Here is a 17,550-nt window from a genome sequence, read left to right on the forward strand (position 1 = left end):
TTACTAATTGATGTCTTCTAGTGTTTTCGTAGATTTGGTTGACTTTTGCAAGGATTTGCACTTTTGGAGCATTTTCCCAAGATATTATGGAGCAATTACGAGCATTGGAGAAGCACAACCAGATTCTATAGCCCAGGGCCGGTTAGAGCCATCGAATCGGTGATTAAGGGCTCGGTATATGTGATACCAGGGCATTTGGACCGAGTATTCAGGACCCGAAGAGGAAATCCAGATTGGCCTGAAGAATTGGAGCCCAATCGTAGTCCAAATAGTGGCCCAAGATAGCAGCCCGGCCAAAAAGGCTGGCGCCCAGAGGCGCGCCTGGCCGGGAAAGGGAAGGCGCCCGAAGACGCGCTCGGCCGATCGGGCGGTGCCTCGCCCAATCGGGCGCGTGTTATTGTTAGATGTTAATTATTCGACGTTTAAGTTTGTTTTAGTTTAGGATTCTTACGGAGTATAAATACTTTTTCGTAAAACGAGTTTAATACCTTTTTTTAACTTTTTCTTTACTCTCTTCTTGACTCTCTTATTTATTTTCTTAGATTTTCTCTCTCTACTTAGCTTTTAGATTAGTTTCTCTCTCATATACTATGTTCTTAATTTGATTCTTAATTCCAGATTTCTTTTGGTAACGATTTCTCTTTTCTTAATCTTAGTTGTTTATTTTATTCCTTTGATCATGTCTTGTTTTATTGCTTTGATTAGTTTTTATTATGTGTGAGTAGTTTTATTTCTAGGGTTTATGGGGATCCATAAATAATATGAAGGGGTAATTTATTGTTGTTAATTGTCAATGCTAGATTAATTTCCTATTGATTGATTTAATGCTCTGTGACTAGATTTGCGCAGATCTTTTATGCATGAGTTTAACAATATTGATTCGAGATTTGACAGACGAGAATTAATGTTTAGGTCTAGTTTCAATAGGCAAGTTAATTTATAAATGGTTAAGTCGAGATTCGAAAGATGAGATTTAATACCGGTAAATTAATTGTGTGATAGTAATACGTAGCGAAAGCCCTTTATAATCTGATTAATGTATGCATTGATGAATGATTATTATATTCTACCCTGGAATATTATTTACTGGTGAACCTATGCCCTAGATCCTCTTATATATTATTTTGTCCTTATTCTTAACCTTCGTAGTTTAGTTTCATATTCAAATTCACATATTGGTTACTTTATAATTTAGATTACTTTAGTTAATTAGGAATAGAAAGACCCGTTTCTCTGTGGATTCGACCCTACTTCCCTATCTACATTAGTTAGAGGATTTAGGAATTACTTTTGATTAGTGGATACGACTTTACCCTGTCAAAATTTGGCGCCGTTGCCGGGGAAACTGTTTTATTTTTGTTTCTGATTATTTTTGTAGTCTAGGTTATTTCTTTTTGTCTCAGATAACGTTAGTTCTTTGAGGCAAATCTCATATTTGCTTTTAGTTTTTTTTGTTTATGCCCAGGTGTTCCAGATCAGGGTACATCCCATTCGATCCTGAGATTGAACGATTCTTCCATAGACAAAAGAACCTTTACAAGCAAATTCTGGCGGACTCTGGTGATAATAATAATCACCACGACCCTCCAACTGGTTCTAGTGATTCAGAGGTATCATCAGATCTAGAATCAGAGATGACGGCTCCAAAGAAGCTTAGTGATTACTCACAACCAAAGCTTACGGATTTTCCACATCTCACTCCCACTCCGGCTCTTGTTGGGGTACAGTTTGAGATTAAACCCCAATTTATAACGATGATAGAGAGGAAGCAATTTAGTGGAGCCAAGGGTGAAGACCCAAATCTTCACATTGCAGACTATTGTCAATATTGTAATACCATCAGGAAAGCCGGGGTCACACAAGACCAAATCAGGGAGATTCTCTTTCCTTTCTCTTTAACTGGAAAAGCTAAATTGTGGTTTAATGGTTTAAATAGAACTGCACTTGGTATAACTGACTGGGAAACTCTTGTTTTGAATTTTTATAACAAGTATTATCATGCAGAGAGAACAACCATACTACGGAGTCTAATTCAGAACTTTGCCCAAGAAGCCGATGAAACTTTATATGAGGCTTGGGAGAGGTTCAAGGACCTACAAAGAGAGTTCCCCCACCATAATTTGGAACAATGGCAGTTAATCCAAGCCTTTTACAATGGCATTGGAAATTCATCTAGAATAATTTTAGATTCTGCAGCTAGTGGGAGATTTATGAATCTTAATGTTGATGATGCAGGTCAGGTTATTGAAGATATGGCGACACATAATTCCCAATATGGGAATCCTAGAGGCTTTGCTAACAAGGGGAAGCATAGTGTTGACTCTGTATCCTTTTTGCAAGATCAATTAACTTCTATCTGCCAGAAATTAGATAATCTTAGCACTGCTAATATAGCTAATGTTTCTGCGATTAATAATAATGCTAATGAGGCTTTTTGTGAAAATTGTGGAATTATAGGTCATTGGGAACAAGATTGCAGGAGTTCCGTGGAGCAAGTTAATTCCTTTCAAACTTATAGGCAGAATAACCCATACTCCAACACCTATAATCCTGGGTATTAGAATCATCCGTACCTTTCCTATCGGAGTACTAATGTTCAAAATCCACCACCACAAGAACCACAGGCGCCACAACAACAACAGCAGAAATATTACCATCCAAATGTTGGCAAGAAGAACCAACCACAACAACCCTCCTCATCTTCCGACCCTGCTTTGGTAGAAATTAGAGCGATGCTAGTTAATATGGAGAAGCACGTGGAGAGTAGAGATGCGCAAATTGATTCAAATTGATTCAAATTGCGCAACTTTCCGCTACTCTACAAGCCCGCCAACAGGGTGCTCTGCCAGCACAGTCGACCAGGCCTACGGATCAAGCCTATGCAATTACTCTAAGGAGTGGTTCAAACTATGAAGGCCCCCCTATGCCCAGAGTTGATGAACCTGTTTTAATAAATAATGCTAATCTTGATTCCGTTAAACCAGACAATGTAGCTAATAGCCCTGCAGGGCTAAAGCATAGTACTAATATATCTAATTCTACATTGCAGGGTACGACTCCAGAGAAGGTGGCCACTCCAGATAAGAGCAATAATGCTCCAAAGCCAATTATCAAACTTCCGTTCCCCAATCGTCAACTGAAAACAAACTTGGATAAGCAGTTTGGTAAGTTCCTGGAGATGGTAAAAGATTTGAAGGTAACAGTTTCCTTCACTGAATTAATCACACAAATTCCTGCATATGCAAAATTTATGAAAGAAATATTGACAAGAAAAAGGTCTATTAGTGAGGTAGAGACAGTAGCTTTCATTGCAGAGTGTAGTATAGTACTTCAAAATAAATCTCCACCTAAATTAAAAGATCCGGGTAGTTTTTCTATCCCTTGTCATATAGGCAATTTAATGATTGATAAAGCATTATGTGATTTGGGTGCTAGCGTTAGTGTTATGCCATTTTATGTGTGTTCCAAGTTGAATATGGGTAAATTAAAAGCTACTAATATTACTCTATAAATGGCCGACCGTTCTTTCAAATACCCCTTAGGTGTTTTAGAGGATATTCCCGTTAGAGTAGGTAAATTTTATATACCTGTTGATTTTGTTGTTCTTGATATGGCTGAGGATATGCAAACCCCAATTATTTTGGGTAGACCATTCCTTAACACTGCAGGAGCAGTTATAGATGTGAGAAGTGGTAAATTAATACTATTAGTAGGGGACGATAAAATTATTTTTAATCTTAATAATACCCCTAAAATCCCCATGACAGAGGAGAAATACTTTAGTGTTAATGTGGTTCAGAATTATTCTAACAAGTCCCAAGCTCTTGAAAAAGATCCCTTGGAGGCGGTATCTTGTGTTGCATCCCTTTCAGATGAGATAGACAAATGGCAGAAGGAAGTTGATGCAATAGAAAGAGCCCTCTACACTGTCGGTCTTGGTTTTGAGGACGAAAAGGTGGAATCAATCAAGCAGGTTGTGCAAATTGAGCCTACGGTAAGTGTTCCGCTAGATCGAGTTGCACGTGTTAAATGCAATGACAATTTGAAGCAACCCTCGATCAAAGGAGGATCTTTGGTGCGTAGCATTGAAGAACCCCCAACCCAAGTCAAGGACGATCCACCAGATAAGGTGAATTGGCGTCCCACAGGGCATGTCAGGAAGCCGCGTCGTAGCCAACAAACCGCTCGACCGGGTGAGAAACCGCCCGATCAAGCGTTAGGCCAAGGGTCCCAGTTCTTGTACTTGGTAAGAAGGTCGTGCGGGACCTAGATAAACCATCGCTTTGCGGGAGGCAACCCGTATTTTTAATGCTTTTTAGACTAATTTTCTTTCTTTTTCTTACGAGAGAAGAGACGAGGGAATTTAATGAGTTTTATGAGTTTTTGTACTGTTTTGAAGGAAAAGAGTCAGCCAAAAATTGAAGAAAAGAAGAAAGCAACAAATTCAACAATTAGCCTCGGGCCCGACCGGGCTCGAGAGCTGGATTAAAAAATCAGGTCTTTTCGCCCGACCGGGCGCAAAAATCGTCGTATACGGACATATTCGTTCGCCCGATCGGGCGAAGGGCGCCCGACTGGGCGCGAGAAGAGACGAAAATTGCATCATCAGATCGCCCGATCGGGCGAAGGGCGCCTGACCGGGCGTGAGAGAAGACGAATTCGGTTACTTAGATCGCCCGACCAGGCGACGTACCGCCCGAGCGGGCGCGAGAGTTGAAGGAGATTCGGGTATTAGATCGCCTGACCGGGCGACGTACCGCCCGACCGGGCGTGTGCCATCCGGCTCTTTTTCTTCTTCTTTCTTCCTTCATTTTTCTTTTCCTCCATAACTTTCTCTCTCTAAAACCTTAAATCCTCTACCTTCTCTCTAAGTTTTCTTCTCCATTTCTCACCCAAATCCAAATTTTTTTACATATTACTAATCCTGTCTTCATCCTCTACATTTCTATATCAAAATTTTCGAATTTCATTCAAATTAATTTTCATACCCATTTTTACCATGGCTTCAAAGAGGGCTCGATCTATTTTCGGTAGGAGTTCTAGCTCGAGGGAGGAGTATGACCCGGATTTACAACTCCCGTACTGTCCAACGATCCATATTGCTAGCCAGGAGAAAAAGGAGCGGCTAGAACACTTAGTCGGGCGCGAGCTCTTCTGGTGCAGGTGGTGCAGGTGGCAGTGGAGGTGCAGGGTTCGGCTCCATGGAGGACTAGCTATGCTGGGCTAGTTCCCGAGCCAATGAGGAAATTGTCTAATTCTAGCTTGGGGGAGATTTTGGATTTGGTATCTTTCTTTTTCTCTTTTCTTTTATTTTTGGTGTGTTTTCTTAGTTTAGATTTATTGCTTTCTAGGATAGTTTTATTTCTTTCTTATATATGAAAAATATAAAAAAAAATTGAAAAATAAAAAAAATCAAAAAATACGTTCCAATGAATTATAAATCATGCTTCTCTGTGCCCCATACTTGAGAAAATTGTTTGATTCTTGGTATATGATGATAAGCATTGTGGGTTAGTTGATCATGATTTGATGTTTGATTGCCTTGAAACCTTAACATGCGTCAATTTTGCCCAACTACTTGTGAATATAGTGCTTGACTAGTTGATTTGGTTAGGAATGTGTGATAGTTCCTGGTATGTCAATGAATTTGAGTATTGGTTTGCAACTATAAGTAATGTTTATATGATTCATTATGATGCACATTGTGGAGGATGAAGGCATTTGTTCTTTAGGTAGCCTTCAGATAATTTAGATACATTTGTTCCCTTCTTGCTACCCATGTTGTTGCCTTGACTTTTTGTTGTTTATTAACCACATTACAAGCCTATTTTGCCCCATTGGTTACTAGTCCCAAGTTTGGCTTGGGGGAGCTATTAGTGAGTGAGGTGAGGGAGTTTGTATTGTGCTTATTATTTGCACAATTCGGGTGGGATTTGAGAAGTTGTTTTGTTTTAGATCATGTTTATTTTTGATGAGTTTGAAAGTATTATTTTCTTTGAAAAAAAAAGCATGATGTTATGAAAAAAAGAGAGAAGGTCAAAAAAAAAAAAAAGTGGAAAAATATAAGTGAACTTCAATAAAAAAAGAAACAAAAAGAAAAAAAAGTGTTCAATGTTCAAATGTTCTAGTTGGATGTTAATCAAAAGGAAAGGAAAAAAATAAGAGCTTCAATGAAAATTTCATGTTTGGAAAATAAATTTTGTTTATTCACTCCACTTCTTCATTATTATATCTTATGAGTGAAATTGTAAGTGTTGGGATTGTTTATATTGTTTGGAGTATATTTGGTGGATTTTTGTTAGAGTTGGTTATGTAGGAGATGTTGATCATTATTTATTTTGATCATGGGTTTTATAAGGATTTGCTCCCTTAAGCATAACTTTTCTCTCACTTATTCCCAAATGATTCCTACCCTTTACCCTAGCCTTACATTACAAGCTTTAAAGACCTTCCGACCTTTGTGCATAGAGTTGTATGAATGTGAAAGTGTTGTTTATCAATGCAAGTTATGATTTAACAAATTTCGAGTCGACTAGTAGGTTGAGCGTTCATTGTTTTATACACACGAGAGTGTGAGTTGGGAGGGCATTGTTCACATAAAGGGGTTGGTTGGTGAGCGATCGAGTACATCTTTTACTCGCCACATAAATGAGAGTTGAGTGTGTGAGCACTAGTCTTGAATTCTATATGCTCTTGTGGTTTGCTCTATTTGACAATTGTTAGGGAAGAAGGGTAATTGGATGGATTTGATTGGTTAATTTTGAAGCATGTTTATTTGATTTACCTTGAATCGTTTGTGCTTGATTTTTTACTTTTTGGGGTGAAGCATATTTATTTATTCATTGATGAGATCTTTGCTTATAGACAAGCAAAGGTTTGGCTTCGGGGAGTTTGATGTGTCTATTTTATATAGTATTTTACCCCCGTCCCTTGGTCATAATTAGTAGTGTTTTTGGCTCTTTAGAGCCACTTTTATTACTAATTGGTGTCTTCTAGTGTTTTCGTAGATTTGGTTGACTTTTTCAGGGATTTGCACTTTTGGAGCATTTTCCCGAGATATTATGGAGCAATTACGAGCATTGGAGAAGCACGACCAGATTCTATAGCCCAGGGCTGGTTAGAGCCATCGAACAGGTGATTAAGGGCTCGGTATATGTGATACCAGGGCATTTGGACCGAGTATTCAGGACCCGAAGAGGAAATCCAGATTGGCCCGAAGAATTGGATCCCAATCGTAGTCCAAATAGTGGCCCAAGAGAGCCGCCCGACCAAAAAGGCTGGCGCCCAGAGGCGCGCCAGGCCGGGCGAGGGAAGGCGCCCAAAGACGCCCCCGGCCGGGCGCGAGAAACGTACCTGATAGAGAAAAAGGCGCGCCCGATCGAGCGCGTGTTATTGTTAGATGTTAATTATTCGACGTTTAAGTTTGTTTTAGTTTAGGATTCTTACGAAGTATAAATACTTCTCCGTAAAACGAGTTTAGTACCTTTCTTAACTTTTTCTTGACTCTCTTCTTGACTCTCTTAATTATTTTCTTAGATTTTCTCTCTCTACTTAGCTTTTAGATTAGTTTCTCTCTCATACACTTTGTTCTTAATTTGATTCTTAATTCCAGATTTCTTTTGGTAACAATTTCTCTTCTCTTAATCTTAGTTGTTTATTTTATTCCTTTGATCATGTCTTGTTTTATTGCTTTGATTAGTTTTTATTATGTGTGAGTAGTTTTATTTCTAGGGTTTATGGGGATCCACAAATAATATGAAGGGGTAATTTATTGTTGTTAATTGTCAATGCTAGATTAATTTCCTATTGATTGATTTAATGCTCTGTGACTAGATTTGCGCAGATCTTTTATGCATGAATTTAACAATATTGATTAGAGATTTGACAGATGAAAATTGATGTTTAGGTCTAGTTTCAATAGGCAGGTTAATTTATAAATGGTTAAGTCGAGATTCGAAAGATGAGATTTAATACCGGTAAATTAATTGTGTGATAGTAATACGTAGCGAAAGCCCTTTATAATCTGATTAATGTATGCATTGATGAATGATTATTATATTCTACCCTAGAATATTATTTACTGGTGAACTTATGCCCTAGATCCTCTTATATATTATTTTGTCCTTATTCTTAACCTTCGTAGTTTAGTTTCATATTCAAATTCACATGTTGGTTACTTTATAATTTAGATTACTTTAGTTAATTAAGAATAGAAAGACTCATTTCTCTGTGGATTCGACCCTACTTCCCTATCTACATTAGTTAGAGGATTTAGGAATTACTTTTGATTAGGGGATACGACTTTACCCTGTCAATTGCCTATTTATAATTAATTAGTATTTTGCTTAAAAAAAAAAGTATTTGAGCGGGAAATCTTTTCATGATATGTCGCCACGTGTACAACTTTGAAAAAAGATGACATCTGCAGTTGGTACTTAAGTATTAGTTATAGACAAGAATTTTTTTTGAAAGAAATATTATAGGAATTTTGGATTAAAGTATTGAATAATATAACCCAAAAAAAATTAAAATAAAGACATCTTTTTAAAAACAAAAATACAAAAAAAAAAAACACCTTTTTTATATATAAAAAAAGTCATCTTTCTTTATTTTTTTTTGTGTATAAATCATCAATTTGCCAAGATACTAAATTATTAACATAGTATTTACATTTCAATTTCATTATTTCATTAGTTCAACTGCTGAGAGAATTCAAAGATGTATTTGCATTCGACGTTGGTGAGATGCTAGGAATCAGTCCTGACCTGGCCGTCCATAAGCTGGCTGTGAACCCAGCCGTTAAACCCGTCCGCAAGAAGAAGAGAAATCATGGAGAAGAGAGGAATCAAGCGGCTGCAGCGGAGGTAAAAAATTTGCTGGACGCCGGTTTCATTCGGAAATGTTATTACCCAGACTGGGTAGCCAATGTATTTCTCGTGAAGAAGCCGAATGGAACTTGGAGAATGTGTGTGGATTACACCGATCTGAACAAGGCATGCCCTAAGGATAGCTTTCCACTGCCCAAAATCGACCGCCTGCTTGATTCAACGGCCGGGCATGCCCTGATGAGTTTCATGGACTTATACTCCGGATTCCATCAAATTCCCTTATGGGAAGAAGATCAAGAGAAAACAGTGTTCGTAACTGAGCAGGGGTTGTACTGTTACAAATTTATGCCATTCAGCCTCAAGAATGCCCCATCTACCTTTCAACAACTTGTTGATACAGTCTTCAGAGATCAGCTTGGCTGTAATATGGAGGCGTACATCGATGACATGATTGTCAAGTCAAAAGAGCCGGCCAACCACCTAAAGGATCTAGGAGAAACTTTCACCAAACTCAGGCGGCATAAGATGATGTTAAATCCAAAGAAATGTGTCTTTGGTGTTGAGTTCGGTAAATTTCTCGAATTTTTGATTGATCAACATGGAATTGAGGCCTACCCTGAAAAGATTCAAGTTGTCCTGGACATGAAGTCACCAAGGACGATTAAGGAAGTGCAAAGACTGACCGGATGTTTAGCAGCACTTGGTAGATTTCTCTCAAGGTCAGGGGATAAGTGCCGTTATTTCTTTCAAACCATCAAGAAGAAAGCCATGTTTGAGTGGACAGAAGAGGCCGAGGAAGCGTTCGTACAGCTAAAAAGCCACCTGCATACATTGCCTCGGCTCGTTTGTCCACTCAAGAATGAGAAGCTATTCATCTATCTCGCCATCTCCGAACACTCTCTAAGTGCCGTCCTGCTTGCTGAAAGGGACAGCCACCAGATTCTAGTCTATTTTATCAGCCATGTACTTCACAACGCCGAGCTAAGGTACCCCCCCATTGAAAAATTTGGCTTAGCATTGTATATGGCATCAAAAAAGCTACGACCGTACTTCTTGGCACATTCAATTGTAGTCTACATAGACCAACCTCTGAAGAAGCCATTTACAACCTTAGAGGCTAGTGGCCGTATGCTGAAGTGGGCCTTGGAAATGAGAGGCTTTGACATTACGTTTGATCCAAGAAAAGCAATCAAGGGACAAGCCTTTACATATTTTTTAGCTGAGATGACTCGGCCTGATCTTCAGCCGGCCGGAGACCAGGTCTGGAAAGTGTTCGTGGACGGTAGTGCAACACCTACCGGGTGTGGCGCTGGTATCATATGTCAGTCTCCCGAGGGAGATAAGTTTGAATATGATCTGAGATTTCAGTTCCAAGCCTCTAATAATGAGGCCGAGTACGAAGCTCTCTTGGCCAGCCTTAGAATGTGTAAGGAGACAGGAGCAACAAAAGTGGATGTAAGCTCGGACTCCCTACTTGTAGTCGGGCAGGTGAACGGAGACTTTGAGGCAAGGGAGCCGACTATGATGAAATACTTGAAGATTGTCAAAGAGGAGGCCAAGGGCCTAGATCATTTTACTCTACATAAAGTTCCTCGTTCGTCTAATGATTAGGCGGACGCCCTCTCTAAATTAGCATCCTCAGATCAGTATTTTAGGAGGTAAAGTAAAGAAGGAGTATTGATTCCGAGCCAGTACAAATCATTGATAGAAGCTCTACTTGGATGGACGGGATCATTTTTTATTTAAGGGATGGATTACTTCCGGCCGATCCTAAAGAGAGCTGGCTGATGAAGAAGAGAGCGGCCTGGTTCAAAATGAAGCACGGGGAGTTGTTTAAAAAAGGCATTTGTGAAACCTTACCTGAAATGTATTACTCCTGAGAAGGGGCATGATGTCCTGGACGACCTCCACCAGGGGCAGTGCGGCTCCCATATTGGAGGGCGAGCCTTGGCTGAAAAGGTTGCCCATCTGGGGTACTACTGGCCGAGCTTAAAGACAGACGCCATGAAAATGGTAAAAAAAATGTGATAAGTGCCAGAGATTTGCAACCTTGATTCATCGCCCTGCTAACAGTCTGTCGGCCATAAGTAGTCCTCTCCCCTTTTCCAAATGGGGAAGGGATATCTTAGGACCGTACACGCCAGCATCTGGTCAAAGGCGTTATGTGTTTGTAACAGTAGACTACTTCACAAAATGGGTGGAGGCCGAGGCTGTCCGGGGCATCAAGTGGAAGGATGTTTCAGCCTTCATATGGAAGAATATCATTACACGTTTTGGCGTTCCTCAGTCTATGGTGTTCGACAATGGACCCCAGTTTGAAACGCCTCAACTCAAGGAATGGTTGGAAGACCAGGGCATAGCTTATTGCTTTGCTTTGGTCGGCCGACCACAAGCCAATGGCCAGGTAGAAGCATACAACAAGTTGATCTCCAATGGTATCAAGCGCAAGCTTGAAAAGGCAGGCGGTCTCTGGGTTGATGTGTTGGTCAATGTATTGTGGTCCATACGAACAACGACCAAGAGCTCCACAGGGGAAACCCCATTCTTTTTCGTATACGGCGCTGAGGCTGTTCTCCCAATTGAGATGTATGATCCCACTCTTAGATTGATGTTATATGATGAAGCGGCCAATTGGGAGGCCATGAAGACTGCCCTAGACTTTCTTCCAGAACCTAGGGGCAATGCGGCGCTTAGGCACGAAATTTATCGCCTAAGGATGATAAGGGCATACAATCGCCAAGTGTCAAAGCGTCCGCTAAAAATGGGAGATCTGGTCCTAAGGAAAATGGAGGCTGTGGGTCGGGCAAATGAAGATGGAAAGCTGACCCCAAACTGGGAAGGGGCGTATCAAATCAGTGAAGAAATCCGAGATGAACTTACCGCCTCGAAGCCATGAACGACCGTTCGATTCCGCGTACATGGAACACTGACAATCTGAAGATATTAGGTATAAGTCTTTTCTTAGTACTTAGCCAAAAAGCTATATACACAGCTAGGTCTGTTGACCGAGCAATGTAACTGAAGCCGTATGGCCACAACAATATAATTTTGACAAATTAATGAAAAGTCAAACATTGTTATATTATTTTTCCATTCTACTTATGCTTATTTGCATTTTCATAGTCTAAGAAGAAACGCCGCATGAAACTTGTAACTAGGTTGCTTGCAACACAGCAACCCGGTTGTAAAAAAAATGAGTGACTTGACCTTAAGTCACATGTATACGTCCGTTCCTCATTTAAACGGACGGCAAAGGTAAGGTATCCTATGTAAACCCTCTAATGGAGCAAGGGCATACCTAGGCATTCTAGCCCAGCCAAACATAGAAATTTTAAGTTGAGATAATACTTGAAATTTTTTGAGCATGTCCGAGCGATAGTTTCAACGGACAATTCGCATAAAGCCAATCAAACAACCGAATAATATGTTGATTTAGTCCAAGGGCAATAATTACTACAATTCGATTAACTTGCTAGTAGTCATACCCCTTAAGGTATAAACTCTACCAAGTCAATCAAACCATTCAAAATATGGACTAGGCGAACGTCGAATAAAGGGGCACACCCCCCCATTGTACGAAAATGCAAAAACATGCTAAAAGTATGTAAAATTTGCTAATTATGAAATAAATGAAAAGAAGAGCTTGAATTAATTCAAGACCGCTCAAAAGGCGGCTAAATGTCTTATAAAAACCGCTCAAAAAGGCGGTAAATAAAGAAAATAAAAATTGGCCAAAAGAAGGCAGAACAAAGAGCTGATATCATGGGGCGGCTGGGGCTCTAAGAAGCTGGATCCTGGCCTTAGACGGGCTCTTGAGAGGCGGGAAAGGACGCGTCCTCAGCAGACGTCTCCTTGCTCTCATCTTCGCCATCATTGCCGACCGCCACTTCTTCATTCTCCTCATCCTCTGAGGTAGCTGGTGTGACGTCCAGCTCAGGAGAAGGCTGCCCGGCCTTCTTAGCCTCTTCCCTGAGGCAGACAAAGTTGAGGCGTTTAGTGAAGCACTCTTGATAAAAGGCTGCCTTTCCCTCGTCCATCATGAGCTCGAACGCTCCGAAGAAGTGGCTCTTCAGCCTATCCTCAACATTCTGTTCAATGCGGACGACCTCGTCTGCACTAAGGGCCCGAGGTGTTTTCAGCTGTAGAGTTAAGTCCTCAACGGACTTCTTTAAAGTTTCCACATCGGCCTTAAGAGCGTCCGCCTCGTCCAAGGCCTCCTTCAAGTGTTTTTGGGCAAAGGCCACCTCACTCTTAAGCTTTTCAGAGGCCTCGAACCGTTCTTTTCAGCGCTGTCCGTCCAGGAGGGCTTGATCCCTCTCCTGTCTCATGGCGTCCCTAGCCACGGACTCTTGCTCCAGGGCCTGGCCCAGCTTCACCAAATCTTCAGCTTGCCGCGCTGCCTTGTCGGACAGTGCGTTGATTTGGGTTTCAAAGTATCGGCGCTGGACGACCGTTTTCCCGGTAATTGCATCCTGGGTTTTCTGAATCTGATCCCAGGCATGCTTCAGCTTTTCATTCTCCTTGTCCTACCATTCAAGGAAGGCATTCAATCGCAGGAAGAGCTGTGTACAGGAAAAACATGTTAGCAAAATGAGAGTGAAAAATTAACTAAGTGTGAAAGTTGAAAGAAAAATTACCTCAGAACTACAACTGATCATTGGGCCAAGGAAGCCCTCATGAATCCCCCGCAGCTTGTCTCGCTGCTCGGCGGGGACAGCCCTGGCCATGGCCTCCTGGCACATTTTTTTCCTCACTCATGCGCGCCCCAGGAAAACTTCCCAGGAGGTCACCCATCCCAAGACTACTCCCAGCCAAGCACGCTTAACTGTGGAGTATCTTAGCAAATGAGCTCCCTAAAAGGAAGATGCACCTTGTTGATATGAGTAGTATATGAAATCCTTTTAAAGCAATCATGAGGGGTATTACACAACTGTAACACCCCGTCTAAAACAGAAGGCGAGACGTTAGCGGAAATAACGTCGAGACGGTAATGTCACTCTAAAGGTTACTAAAAAAAATAAAAATAAAGGAAACAACTGAATATATAAATTATTTAAGTGAATGAAATCTCATTAAACATAGAAAGCTTCAAACGAGGCAGAACAACCTCAAATCCAATTGTCCCAAAAAAAAAAGATGGTCTAAAGATAACATAAGGAAGTCTATAAAACTGTTAAGAAACAAGCTAAACACTCTGCTCTCAGCCCAGACTCAACAGAAGCTACTCTTCACCTGCAAATAAAATTTAGGTTCCACAATCAGTGGGGTGTAACTAGCAGTTCTCCCAGAGACAAGGAGATCACATAGCAAGAATCAAGACAAGGTAAGAACAAAGAAAAAGGAATATGAAAATAAAGTCACAAGACATTAACTAAAAGAAAATAAAGATATTAGAAAGAAACTATTCAATGAAAAATAGGGTTGCTTAGTAAATTAAACTTGAAACAGAATAAAATAATTGTTAAAGTTCATATAATACTTCAAACAAGCAAGACAGGTTAAACAATGTAGTAATAATATTTATATCATAGAAAAACAATTTGACTAAATTAGGATCGAACGCTAGTGGAAGCCCGCAGTCCCCTTCCTAAGGTTTGTCAGGCGAACCTCCAGTCAACTCACAGGAGACTGTGTCTAAGAATGGCCAAACTCCCGGTGCCGGATAGAAGCCAGATATGGACTTACACCTCCGAACCTCCCGGACGACAACAATTAACCCAGGTTATACTACTTGAATCCCGCAGCCAAGTAGTTGGCATGTTCTTACCATTGGAATCCCGGAGTCCAATGGCTCCTATCTTACAGTCAATATAAAAATCGATAAAATAATATAATTTTAAATAAAAAATTATCAATGATTAGCAGAGATGCCACATATGGTCTTATACTCAAATATTATCAAATCAAACACCGCAATATGCATAGGTTAAATAGTGTGTTACCAACACCATGAGAAGTCTTTTAATCAGAAAATATGCACACTATAGGTATTCATATACATGCTGTCCAACTTATACAAATTGCAAATACATACTTCTAAAAATCAGAATAATTAGATTATTGCTCTAAAAATTATCAAACTTGCACACATTGACCCTCACATTGACACAAGTATTATAAAGTATAATAAGAGACATAAAAAGGTTTAATCATGATTATATACCCTAAACTAATCCCAACAAACAGCTTACATAAAAGTTCAGACACTAATCCAATATTATCAAGCCAAAGTTCACCTACTTAGATTACTAGTCATTGTACCAATTAATAACTTGAAAATACATTACATAATATGATTATATGAACTCCTAGCATGCTTTATGAAGTGATAACCAGAGTACTATACCCACACTATTTTTATAAGTATAGCATACAAATGTTTCGCTGCACCTCACTCCACGAAACCGAGGATATAACCTCTTGGAATAACAATTATGCTAGTAAAAATTATTACCAACCAAACTAGGAAAACAAGCAATTAGATTTAATCATCATTATACATGAAAGTCAACTCCGTAAAATACATAGATTCAAAGGCACTTGCAGGTCCAATATGATATAATGAACCAAACATGATGGAGAAATAAACCAGGCAATCGAGTCCACACAAATAGATATCTACTACAATAATCGTTATTATACTGTATAATTTGCACAAATAGATATAATTTATACATGGATTTTAATCCTTGAAAACCGAAAGACAGTAGGCTCACGATGCATATAATTCGGACAAAATCAGTAGGGGAAAACAGTTCACAATTCCGTCAAATTATAAATCGATTGTATGTACCAAGAAACTAGAGATCGTACTAATTTTCGTCATACGACTTTCTCAATCGTTCCAAGCCTAAGTCATGCATTCTAAACTAAGTGAAACCTTGTCCAGGGATAGTACTAGTTACCTTGAAAGTAGAGTGCAAGAACGAGTACAAACGAGCCCAACGAACAAGGATCAAAGCTCCAAAAAGCCCTCCAATGGAAACCCGTTCATTAGTAGATTTTTGTGAGATTTTTGTGTGTTTAGATATTAAAAACATACATATACAGTAGCAGCAAATTGAGAGAAGAAGGTTGAGAACGTGAGAGTAAATAGAGGGGAAAGAGAGGAGTTTAAGAGTTAGGAAAAATTCAAGGGTTGGGAATTATAATCATCATTATGGCTAATTTAAGTGGGAGTTACTAGGATTAATGAGCAGGAAAAACCATTCACTCCCCCACTTAAGAGACTTAATAGAATTGGTCAGCATATAGAGGCAATAGAGCATTAGCATCTGGTCGGTCCTGTTAAACTATTTCGCGCGCACAAGTTAAAACTGCTATAGTGATTAATATTTAAAATAATATATACCTTTTACCAATTAAATACAAAAATAAGATTAAGACTACTTTAGATAAATATATATTATTATAATTTTTGTTTTTAAAATTAAAGAAAACATTTTATCGAAAAATAATCAGCAGGAGAATTACCCATGCAAAATATCAGCTCAAAAATATGGGGTGTTACAGGAGGCGCAGGCTCGTCACCTTCCTCACACGTGCGGCCAGGATGGTCCCCGCCCGACTGAAAGGCTTCAAGCCAATCAGATTCTTGAACTCTTTATACGGGCGGAGTCACTTCTGGCCCGGTCGGTTTTGCCGGGGTCGACTTACCCCTACTGTCCGATTTCTCGGACTTATCATGGACCGGCGTGGTGGCCGGATCCATGGACTTGGAGGCCCCGCTATCATCCAGCTGGGGTTGTTCTCCTTTGGACTGCTTAGAGACAGTCCGCGGCATAGTCTTTGCCGCAGTGGTAGAAGTGGTCTTAGAGGCGTCTGTCTTCCTTTGCTTGGACGCCTTCCCGTCCTTGTCCGCCTTAGAAGCAGGGGACGATTGCTTTCGTTTGGACCTTGGGGTTGGAGTCGACAGCTGAAAAGAGGCAAAAGTTAGCGAAAAATGAGCAGAGAAATACATTAGTGTCTGTGTTGAGCTAGGAAGGAGATCCTTTCCATCATGCCAACACGGACGCAATGATACGTCCGTGAGAACCCAGAAAGGAGGACCTTCCCAGCATCCCAACACGGACGAAGAGAAGAAATGGAGAAGGAAAGATATTCCTACCCCCTTAGATTGCTCGTACAACTTTTGACGAGCCTTGTAGTGGGCTAGGTCAATTTCAGACATGTTGACCTCCCCCTTCTGTTCTGAGTCCAACATCTTGAACGCCTCAGCTGTAAAAGAAAAAGAATAAAGTGTTAGAAAATTTTTCAATTTCAAATAACCTATGTACGTGCAAAAAACTATATGTGTCCAAGCGTCCACCTTGGGGAAAGTTCTTGTACAGGCCGTAGGCCGACATGAACGTAGGGTCCCGAAGCCAACTAGATAAAGGGACCCAGTTACTCGGAACGCGCTCAGTTTTGCCGTTCCTCTTCACCCTCTTGACTTTGAAGTATTCAAGCTGATGCTCTTGGATGGGGTGGACGGGTGGCTTATCAGGCTTGAGATCCCCGCGTCCAAGCTAAATCGGCTCAGCGTTAAACCGATTCATCCGCAAATTAAATTCAACGTCCTTGGTTTTGATGCGATAGAATCGGTGCTTCCAATCACGCCATTTGGAGACGCGGTCAACTACCACCATGTAGTCTCTGTTGGAACTCAGAATGAGCTAGCCGTCTGTGTCTGCGTCCAGCTTGGTTAATGAGTGCATCTCACAAAAGACTGCAAAGTCCGGCT

At 40.3% G+C, this 17,550-nt stretch overlaps 1 non-coding gene across 1 annotated transcript; it reads right to left on the reverse strand.

Moving 5' to 3' along the window:
• Nucleotides 1-2,015: 2,015 nt before the first annotated feature.
• On the reverse strand, nt 2,016-2,122 carry LOC145637624 (small nucleolar RNA R71). Its single transcript, XR_014114387.1, has one exon. It is a non-coding gene; the product is annotated as a small nucleolar RNA R71 (small nucleolar RNA).
• Nucleotides 2,123-17,550: the final 15,428 nt, after the last annotated feature.

The sequence above is a fragment of the Chenopodium album genome, chromosome 6 (assembly GCF_948465745.1).
Source record: "Chenopodium album chromosome 6, dcCheAlbu1.1, whole genome shotgun sequence".
NCBI classification, from domain to species: domain Eukaryota; kingdom Viridiplantae; phylum Streptophyta; class Magnoliopsida; order Caryophyllales; family Amaranthaceae; genus Chenopodium; species Chenopodium album.